The following is an 11140-nucleotide window of genomic DNA, read 5'->3' as shown; positions in this document are numbered from 1 at the left end:
AGAGGAAGGAAGGGGTGAATGGAAAAAGAGTGGCAACTTCCTTGGCTCTCCTATCCTGCAGTAGGCGAGCCCCCTGCATGGGATCTTTCTGGGCTGAGAGCTCTTTTCTGTTAAAGGAACGCCTGCAAAAGACAAGACAAATACATTTGAACAGTCCCGAAGAGAGGTAATTTCAGAGTAGACACCTATTTCTCCACCAGAAACAAAGCAGATCCCAGATCCTAAAAGCAGGCTTGAGGAGGCAAGAGGAAGCATCCAGGAACCCCAAAGCAGGCAGTGGATTACCCATTGGCTCTGGATAAAGCCAAGAGGGTTTAGAGAGGGATTTGCGCTGTTTCAGCTTCCTGATTCAACTCCTCTCCAAGGAAAAAGGCTCAGTAGGCCAACCAAGCCACTTTTCCTCTCTTGAGGGATGAAGACCAAAGATGCAACTTGCCCAGCTGTCTGTTATGAACTAAATTGCATCCCCACAAAATTCATATGTTGAAGTCCTAACACCTCGTACCTCAGAATTTGACCGTATTTGGAGACAGGGTCTTTACAGAGGTAATAAAGGTGACACAAGGTCATTAGAGTAGGCCCTAATCCATTATGATGGCCATTTATAAAAGGAGGAGATTAGGACACAGACAAGAATGCATGGAGAAAAGACCATGTGAAGACTCAGGGAGGGTGTGGTCATCTACAAGCCAAGGAGAGAGGCATCAGAAGAAACAATCCTCACAGCACCTTGATCTTGGAGTTCTAGCCTCCAGAGCAGTGAGAAAACAAACCACCATCCAGGATCTGGCCCTTTGTTATGGCAGCCCTCGAAAACCAACACAGAGCAGAACAACACCAGAGAAAAATCAGAAATAAAATGAGATGCAGACTCCAGCAGCCTGGTCTCCCAGTCAGGACACAAGCCAGACCTGGACGGAAGTGGTCACAGCACTTCTAGCTCCAAAATAACCACTGGGCGGAGGCTCCTGGTTCCTCCTCCCTCCAACCCCATGCAGCCCTCTCTGTCCCCATCTTCTCAGGCTCACTCAGTGCAGTGTCTGCCCGCATCCCTCTATCGGGGCCTTCCTCTGCCCACAGAGGGAGTCATATACAAGCCCGAGGAATGAGGAAGAGAAGACAAAAGCAAGATGGAGCCTCACTGTCTGATTTTCCCAGACGTTCCCAGGAGGTCCTGGTCATGCAGGGCGGTCTGGATTTTTGGTGCGTACACCATTAGATGCCTCTTACTTACTCTGCTTGGCGCACCAGGTCTGTAGGTTCTGGTTCTTAAGGGCCATGTAGAGTCCAACTAAAAAGGGCAGGTGTTTGTTTTCCAACCCAATTTCCTTCTAGTGGCGGAAACACTTGCAGCCCTTTCCTTTCCCTTCCTTGCCCACTGACCTCCACTCTCTCCCCTGTTGTAGACAGTGTTGTGTCTTCTGTCAAATGCATTTCTCCACCAGTCATAGCACTCATTCTGAGACAATCACAAGCTCAGAAAACCTAACAAAAGTAGGTGCTGTTTTTTGAATGCCTACCACGTGGCTGGCACTGTACTAGCCACTTTACTCACCATATTTCCAGCCCTCACAGCCACCCCTGCAGGTGGGAATGACCACTCCCTTCCTAAAGATGAGAAAACCTGAACTGGGAGTGGTGGCTCGCACCTGTAATCCCAGGGACTCAGGATGCTGAAAGCAGGAGGATCTCTTGAGCCCAACAGTTCAACGCTGCAGTGAGCTATGATCCCACCGCTGCACTTTAGCCTGGGTGACAAAGTGAGACCCTATCTCTAAAAAATAAACAAAAATAAAAATAAAAGATGAGAAAACCAAGGCTCAGGAGAAGTAACTTGTCCGGGGTCAGGCAGCCGGCTCTAGGCAGAGCTAGAACAGAAAGTGAGCTTTGGCTGACATATTTGCTTTGAAGTTTTCACTCCGCAACTCTGATGAAAAAAATATATCTACACTGTGAAAGGCTATACGAGGAAAATTGGATTTCTTCCAATTCTTATTGATAATAACTAGGAGACATTAAAGAGAAAGAGAGAGGGGCCAGACACAGTGGCTCATGCCCGTAATCCCAGCATTTTGGGAGGCCAAGGTGGGCAAATTACTTGAGCCCAGAAATTTGAGACTAGCCTGGGCAACATGCAAAACCCCATCTCTATAAAAAAAATACAAAAATTAGCCAGACGTGGTGGCAGGAACCTGTAGTCCCAGCTAATCGGGAGGCTGAGATGGGAGGATTATTTGAGCCCAGGAGGTGGTGGCTGCAGTGAGACAAGATCACGCCACTGCACTCCAGCCTAGGTGACAGAGAGAGACTCTGGAAAAAAAAAAAAGAGAGAGAGAGAGAGGGAGAAGAGAGAGAGAGAGAAATCTTCAACAAGCACAAAAATGCCATGACTTCTAAAACTAAGATCTGATCTCCAACTTAAAAACCTTCTGTCTCTATTTTGCCTGCAGAGAAGTATAAATTCCTTTGGAGAATGAAGCTGCTTTCCAATGCTTGCTGTAATAGCCCTCTGCATCTTTCTTTCATAACATCTAGTACAATCCGAAGGTATATATTGGGTGATTGTTTGATTAATGTTTGTCTTTCTGAAATTTTGAGGTAGCATGATCATGCAACTTATAGTGTAAATGGGAACACTTTTGAAAGTAAAAGGAGATGTTATTAATAATTATTCCAGGAAAGAAGGAGACTGGAACATGTAGTCATCCTACAGGTAAAGCAGAGGCCAACTCTGGTTTACTTGTCATTGTAGTCCCAGTGCCAGATTCCATACTTCGCACATAGTAGATGCTCAATAAATAAACACGATGATTGATTTAACAATGTCTTTGAAATATTTTTCACTATCTTATCCCACCATATCTTTCAGGTTCTACCTACTGCAGCTTCTCACATATCCCAACCCTAGACATGCAGGAGTCCCCGTTTAGCCATTTTGAACATATCATATATTGTCACAGCCTCAAGCTTTTATGAAACTGTCACCTTCGCTCACAATGCACTCCCCTCACTCTCCACCCGACTCCTTCCATTCTTAAAAGTATTCTCCACTCAGATACCACCTCTTCTCTGAAATCTTCCTCCCATTTCCCAGAACACTTGTACACTAATAGTAACAAACATCTCTAATAACAAACACCCCACTCCATTGTGGGTATGTATGCTCCTTGTCCACCAGTAGACTGAGAGTTCCTCCAGGTTACAGCACAAGTTTTCATCCATCTCCCCAGGGCACATCCTAGTGGCATGCACAGAGTAGATATGAGCAAACGCTTGTTGAAAGAATCAGATGAAGTTGAGAGTCCTTTTAAGTATCAACAGTCAAGAAATATTAAAAAGGAGTGAACTTGGGTTCTGAAATAATCATGTCTATGGTGTATGGCTACACAGCTACTCACCTTCTTACACTGCACGGTGCTGGGCACCTAGCAATCACATTATCAATCAATATTATTAGTAGTAGTATTATCAATCATTTATTTTCATGTATCCCTTCACTCGTCTTTCCGGACTTCTGGAACTCTAATGCCAAGTTTCTGCTATCTCCTCAATCTCAGTTTCTCACCAGCATTTTTTTCTATTGGAACTGACCTCCTCCCCTGCTTTTTGTCAGCTGAGATGTATTAGAGAGTCTTTCACTGACAGGCAAGGCTTCCTGGCACTTCATCACACCATATTCTTCAAAGTGTCTCTGACTCTATGGCTGCTGCTGGACTCCTTGGATCCTCCATCTTCCCCCTTGGCCAGGCTGTTTATATCCTTTAAAGACCTTTCACGTAATGCCTATGCTAATATTTACATCCCTGCTAAACTAGGCTGGCCTCTGCTGCCCTGGGCATTTCTTGACTCAAGCAGGATGGAGTTGCAATCTTTCCAAGCTACTCAGTAGCTATTTCCCATTCATAGAACCAAAGCATGCTAAGAGCTGGAAGTTGCTGAGTGTGCAGCCGACCTGGGGGTTAGGATATGACCAATGAAAGATGTGCTGGGTTTAGCCTAGTTGCACATAATACACAGTCTTTGGAAACGGATAGTCCTGTGTTTGGAACAAAGCTCATCCACTCATCAGCTATGTGACCAGTAAATGATTTCATCTCTCCAGAGTCTTAATTCCCACATCTATAAAAAAGAAATCCTTTTTTGTATGAATAATTGCTTCATGTAGATAATTACATGATAGGATTGTTATGAGGATTAAATGTGATAATGTATATAAAAAGAAAGGCACATAATAATTGCTCAATAAATGATATCTATTATTACAAAAAATCTAAAATGTATTGCACACTTACTATATATAAAGGTGTGTAGAGTGCTAAACTCTGGAATTGGAGTAAGGAAGACAAAAAGAGGAGGATATAATCCCTGTCCTCCTCAAGTTCAAAATCGGGACTCAAAGCAAACTGTGATTAAGAGCTATAAGAGATACAGACAACTGGGAGCAAAAGGAGAAGATTCCAGAAGGGACAGAGCTGAGATCGTGGCTAGGCCTGAAAGATTGAAAAGAGCCTTGGTTCACAGCTACGATGAGAGAAAACTTTGCAGAAGCAATGATTCATGCAAAATCTCAGAGGAAGGCTGTAGAATAACAAAAGCAATAGCTAATACTTAAATGAGGCACTTCTTATAAGGCAGGCACTGAGCAAAATGTTTTATATCATCTCATCTAATCCTCTCAACAACTATGCGAGATGAGGTAGGTGCTAATATTATTCCCATTCTGCAAATGACTCTGAGGCTGAGAAAGTTGAAGTGGTTTGCTCAGGATTGCAGGGCTATTAAGTGGCAGAGCAGGATTTGAACTCAGGTCTGTCTGACCCTAAAGCCAAAGCTCTAATTCCACAACTGTGTGTGACAGGTGGGTATGTGTGAGAATTGTGGGAAGATCAGGGTGGCTGGAGTGTAGGTAGGGTACGTACACATGTGTGTACGCATGTGTGTGTGTGTGCATGTATGCACCCATGCACAAGTTGGGGGTATGGTACAGAGGAAATTTGAAAGAGAGGGCTTCTAGAAGAGAGGTAAGGAAACCACTGAAGAAGATTCTGGAATCCAGGCTGAGGGCCTTACGCTCTTCTGGAGGCTGACTTCAGTTCTCCTCACTGCACACTCAACCCCATTAGGCCCCAAGGGTTATTAATAATGGCAATGATCATGCTAATAATGATAGTGGTAACAACCCCTGGAGGGAGGGTGGTGAGCCTGGGCCTGCAATGAACTCCTGCCAGGAGGAAAAGGCCTCCAACTCCCATTTTCTGGGCTTCAGGGCCAGGCCTAGGCCTCCAAATTGACTTTGACTTCACAGGAGAGCTCAGCAAATTCTGCAAAAGCAAAATACCTGCAGGAATATCTCTCCTTCTCCAGAGTTTTGGCAAACTTATTATCCCAATCAATATCTGAGTAATTACAATCCCTTGTGATCAAAGGGGGGTGTATTTCCCTTTCTTTGGCCTCTTTACAGGGCCCTCTTATCTGGAAAAAGATTTCTTAATCTACTTTCCCTAAATGCCCTGAAGGTCTGCGTGCCACTGCAGCCCCAGAATTACCTGATTGCTTTTATTCTCCTTAACTGCTACCTGGCCCGGCTTGCTGGCAGCCCTGGCAGGAATCAGCCTTTTAGCTGGGGCCTCCCACTGAGCCCTCAAGGGAAAAGCAAGGAGGTGGGAGCCGGGACTCTCGGGAACCCAGAAGAACCCAGGAGGGCCCCACTTCCCTCTCCATCTAAGAGGAAGCAGGGAAGGCTGAAGGCTGGGAGTGAGGTCAGCCTACTCTTGCCCCTCTTATGAGTTACACTCCCCCCTCCTGCCAATCTTTCACCATCTCACAAGGACCCATCTCTGGAGGAGGAGAAGGGGGAAAAGGGCAGTTTGAGAAAATTAGAAAGAAGTGGGTTCAAAATTTTCCTTTAGGTCCTTGACAAGGACCCACAAGTTGAAAGAAATTTTTGTTCAGTTATCCCAGCTATCCTTCTACTCCATGAACCCCTCACCCATGCACCCTCCAGACAAAAGACCATCTATTAAGCTTGCAGGGTCCGGCCCCTAAGGCATGAAGATCAGCTCCCTAGCTCAGCCTCCCTGTGCCTCCTAAGTAACAACTGTGTTCTTATGTGGGTCAGGGTGGGTCTCCATGGAGGGGGAGCTGCGATGCAGGAATATAAAGAGGTGCTACCGCATGGCCAGCTCTCTGCTTACTGGGGGCTCATACTCATTGAGCATACTCAGCCTGGCCTGATGTACGATTTCAAGACCAGGTCCTTTCTGACTCTCAATGATTTAAGAGGTTTCTGTATGCCGGAAACCTAATCACCCCAAAGATTTTGGTTCTGTCTTCTCAGCTTTGCTTCCAAAGAGGCCCCTCCAAGAACACCACTGGGTTAGAGTCATTACTTTGCTGACCGCTTGCAGGGCTGTTTATTGTATTTTTATGAGGGGAGTACTGTGCTGTATAATACATTTCCCAGCAAAGATTCTGGAGAGGGGCTCTCAGTGCCACAGCTGCTACTGGGGAGGAGTAAAATAATGATGGACTTGTGTATACACATGTTTTCACACGAAGAGGGAAGTGTGGACCCAAGTGAACACAGACAACTGTTGCCAGGCCACGCACACTTAGACACAGACAGATAAACCAGCTACATACTCTCCACCAAGCGCACCATGGTAAGCATTCCAGAGGCCACAGGCCAGCCCCCTGCCTCCAGGCAGATTTGTTCCAATTTCCCCCAGACAGCATGGATCTCTACAACTCTAAGGCAAGCAATTTTACCATTCCAATGGCAGACTTTTCTAGTGTTTAACAGCCCTCCTCCCATGGAGTAGTTTCCTTCTAGAATTAGCAGTGTTCACACTGGCGGGGAACTTGGAGATCCTATAGACAAAACCTCTCATTGTAGAAATGGCAAGATCCAAGGGTCTCCATTCCCAGAGCAATCAATCCACCCTGTAGGACAGACGCTCATGGCTTGGGGGCTTGGCAGGCCAATCAAACACCCTGCAAACTCTTCCAGCTCAGCTCAGAGCCAAGGGGGTGGCCCTCTCATCAGGTGTAGGTCCTAGTTAGGCTCATAATTTTCGTTGAGAATGACAACCCTACTCCGGTGTTGATGGATTTCAACTGTTTGTGTGTTTGGAAGGCATATGGGTCCATCTTTAATTGGCAACCCAATAGCTGCACTTCAGGTATTTGGCAGGGAATACAGTCTCAAACTCTGTGCGATGCAGTGTCCATCAATAACCCAGCTGAGAGAGACAAACTATGTGAAAGATTGCCTGAAGGGGATGCAGTACATCCATCCCTCTAGAAATATTAACAACAGCCCCAGGGTTTAGCCAGGTGAGCAGACACCTGTCTATCGGACCATATCCCTCTGGTCCCCTGTGGAGCTGCTTTTCTGAGCTGAAGTTTGGCCTGTGTTGAAGGATGATGCTACAGGGAGCAGCCTCAAGGAATGAGGATCCAGTCTACTGTGAGGGTGGTGAGGATGCTGTTCATCATGTAACACAGAGCTCCTAGAAAGGACTCCAGGAAAAGCTCTTTCTGGTTCAGCATCAGGAATAGTTGGGCTCGCTCCTTCCTTCCTTCTTTCTTTCCTTCTTTCCTTCTCCCCTTCCTCCTCCTCCTCCTTCTTTTCTCTCTCTCTTCCCTCTTCCTTTCTTTCCTTTTCTTCCCTCATATTACAGGTACTGTAAATTAATGTAAATTGTGAGACTGACTGGGCTACCTTGTTCAGATTGGCTGCCAGAAACTTTAGATTCCGAATCAGAGCCTGCCAGTAGTAGGTGTTTAGGGGCTTCAAGTTCTGCATCCCTGGATTGGCCTCATTCATGATCCCCTGTGACATTCCTTCCTTTGTTCTTCTATTTTCCTTTCCCATTTCCTTCTAATATGTGTTATGGCACTGTGTTTCACATATCTGTGTAAGCCACCGTAACACCACTTTGGCACAAGGCAGGTATAAGTAAGTACACTAATGAATTAATTAATGCAGCTCAAACTGTGCTGCACACAGAGATTATATTTACAAAGAAGTCCATTTACCAAGCTGGTACTGGAAGGCCTCCCAAACAAAGAGTCTTGAAAGATGTGTGAGATACAGAGAAACAGAAACAAGTGGAAAAATCGTTCTGATCCTCATCCTGCCCCTTTCAATGTAAACTAAGCCTGCATCTTCTCACTCTTCTCTCAACACCAATGGAGTCCATCTCTGGTAACTTCTAATCCAATTTAACATCTCTTTGTGAAACTGAAGGCACAGACAAAGAAAATAAGAACCACAAAATCACAGAAGGTGAGCACCTGGAAGAATCTGGGAAATCCTCTCAGCTGAGCCTTTATTTTAACAAGGGAGAAATGAAGTCCTAGACAAGACAAGTTCAAGTTTCTGGATGATTTAGAGCAAGTTCTGGGTTGAGAATCCAGTATCCCTAACTCCCTGAAAGTCAGTGGTCTTTGCTGTATTCCATGGATCTAAATCATTGCGTTTTCTGTTAGGAAGCCTGAGCTTTATGCTTTTGTTAGTATGTATTGATCATCTATAAAATGGAGGAGTGGTGGGTAGGACTTCCCCTTATATGGTTTCATCCTTTCAGGGGGACGTTAGGGGATTTATGACTTAGGGGCACATTTCTTAACCTCACTGAGCCTTTACTTCCTCATCTGTAAAATGGACACGATAAGAACATTTCCCTCATGTTATTGTTCGTATTGGATGAGAAAATGCGCAGGAAGAGCCTGACAGAAAACACTGATAAAGGTTGGTCGTGGTGGTGGTGGAGATGGTTGCAGTGACGGTGGTTACTAGTTCCCCCATTTCACAGAAAGGAACAGCAGCCTGAGGGCACGTAGTAATTTAGCCAAGGAAACATACCAGGATCCCTACTGTGTCTGTCCCAGAGCACCACCTTCACGTTTAGAATGACTGGAGTGTGAGAGAGCTTAGGGGCTTGGATTTCCAGTTTCCCATTCTCTCCATCCTATCTCCACCCTATCTCTGGTTTCTTCCTGATCCCACAGCCTGCCTCTGCCCACCAACTAACTGCCTCTTCATAGATACCACATGCCTAAATACCAATACCAAAATACCTAAATCCAGATTGACACTTGAGACAATAACCAAGGAACCAATCTTTTGGGGGCTCTTCTATCTGGGACAATTTGTGTGAGATCCTGACCAGTGGCAAAGGAATAGGGACAAAGAAATTTTCCAGGGACCTTTTCAAGTTAAAGACTCTAATAATTCTATTTTCTTCTGGCCCAAGCTTAGGCATCTAATTCTTGTTTGGGTACTGTTTTAGTCCACTTCGTGTTTTTCTAATAGAATATCTGAGCCTGGGCAGTTTATAAAGAAAAGAGATTTATTGGCTCAGAATTCTGGTGGCTTAAGAAGTTCAAGATTTGGCATCTGCATCTGGTAAGGACATCGGGTTACTTTAACTCACTGCAGAAAGTGGAAGAGAAGCCAGCATGTGCAAAGAGATCACATGGTGAGAGAACTCATTCACCCCCAACCATGGCGCTACTCATGAGGGATCCGCCCTCATGACCCAAACACCTACCACCAGTTCCCACCTCCAACAATGGAGATCAAATTTCAACATGAGGTATGGAAGAGACAAATATCCAAACATAGCAGGTATCTTGGGTAGAAATGTTAACATCTGGAGCCCTTGCTGAGTCTATACTTCAAGGTCTGCACACAAAGCAACTTTCAGCTCTTGGCATGCTTTGATGCTATGAGTAGGAAATAGCTACTGAGTAGCATGGAAAGACTGCAACTCCATCCTACTTCAGTCAAAGAAATGCCCAGGGCAGCAGAAGCTAGCTAGTTAGGCAGGAATGTAAATATTAACATAGGCATTACATAAAATGTCTTTAAAAATATGAAGAGCATGGCCAAAGGGAAGATGGAGGATCCAGGAAGCCCAGCAGCAGCTGTGGCATCAGAGGTCTCTACCCTTACCTCCTCACACCATATATACAATGCAACCCAAAATGAAACATAGTCCTGAACATAAAACCTAAAACTATAAAACTTTTGGAAGAAAACATAACAGAAAACTTTTGTGACCTTAGGTTAGGTAAGGATCTCTTAGATATGACACCAAAACCATGATCCATGGTATAGTGAATTTTATCAACTCTAAAAACTTCTCTTTAAAAGACACTCTTGAAAGAATTAATAAATAAGTCACAGCATTGGAGAAAATATTTCCAAAACACGTATATGAGAAAGGACTTAAATCTAGAATACAACAACTTTCAAACTCAACAATAAGAAAAAAACCAACACATTAAAAAAAAAAGCAATGAACATTTCACCAAAGATACACAAATAGCAAACAATAACATGAAAAGATGTTCAACATTATTTATTTATTTATTAAGGAAATACAAATTAAGGTTGGGCATGGTGGCTCATGCCTGTCATTCCAATACTTTGGGAGGCTGAGGTGGGAGGAGCACTTGAGCCCAGGAGTTCGAGACCAGCCTAGGCAACATGGTGAGACCCTGTCTCTATTTTTAAATTTTTTTTAAGAAAAAAATACAAATTAAAACTATAATGAGATACATTGCGTATCTATTTATATGGCAAAAATTAAAAAATAAACAAATTAATAAATGACAATACCAAGTCCTGGGAGAATATGGGACAACTGGAACTGTCTATCATTACTGGTGAAAATGCAAAATGATACAGCCATTTTGGAAAACAGTCTGGCAGTTTCTTATAAAGCTAAATACATACTTGTCATGTGACGTAGCACTTGCAGTATTTACCATGTAAAATAAACTTATGTTCACACGAAACCTATATGTGAATGCTTATAGAAACTTTATCCATAATCACCAAAAACTGGAAACAAGACCAATGTCCTTCATCTAGTGGATGAGTACACAAACTGCAGTACATCATAAGTGGAATCCTACTCAGCAATAAAAAGAAATGAACTACTGACATATACAACAACATGGATAAAGCTCAGATTTATTATGCGAAGTGAAAGAAGCCAGACTCAAAAGGCTATATATATTACATTTATAAGATATTCTGGGAAAGGCAAGATACAGAAACAGAAAACAGATTCATGGTTTCCAGGGACTGAGGGTGGCAGAGTGGCTGAAAACAAAGGGACCCAAG

At 44.0% G+C, this 11140-nt stretch overlaps 1 long non-coding RNA gene across 1 annotated transcript; it reads left to right on the top strand.

Moving 5' to 3' along the window:
• Positions 1–2820, top strand: LOC116477445 (uncharacterized). The gene is made up of 2 exons (XR_004250459.1): positions 1–1203; positions 1567–2820. It is a non-coding gene; the product is annotated as an uncharacterized LOC116477445 (long non-coding RNA).
• Positions 2821–11140: the final 8320 nt, after the last annotated feature.

This window comes from Hylobates moloch, unplaced genomic scaffold, assembly GCF_009828535.3.
Source record: "Hylobates moloch isolate HMO894 unplaced genomic scaffold, HMol_V3 SCAFFOLD_11, whole genome shotgun sequence".
Classification (NCBI taxonomy): Eukaryota; Metazoa; Chordata; class Mammalia; order Primates; family Hylobatidae; genus Hylobates; species Hylobates moloch.
This window is presented reverse-complemented; position numbering and strand designations above follow the sequence as displayed.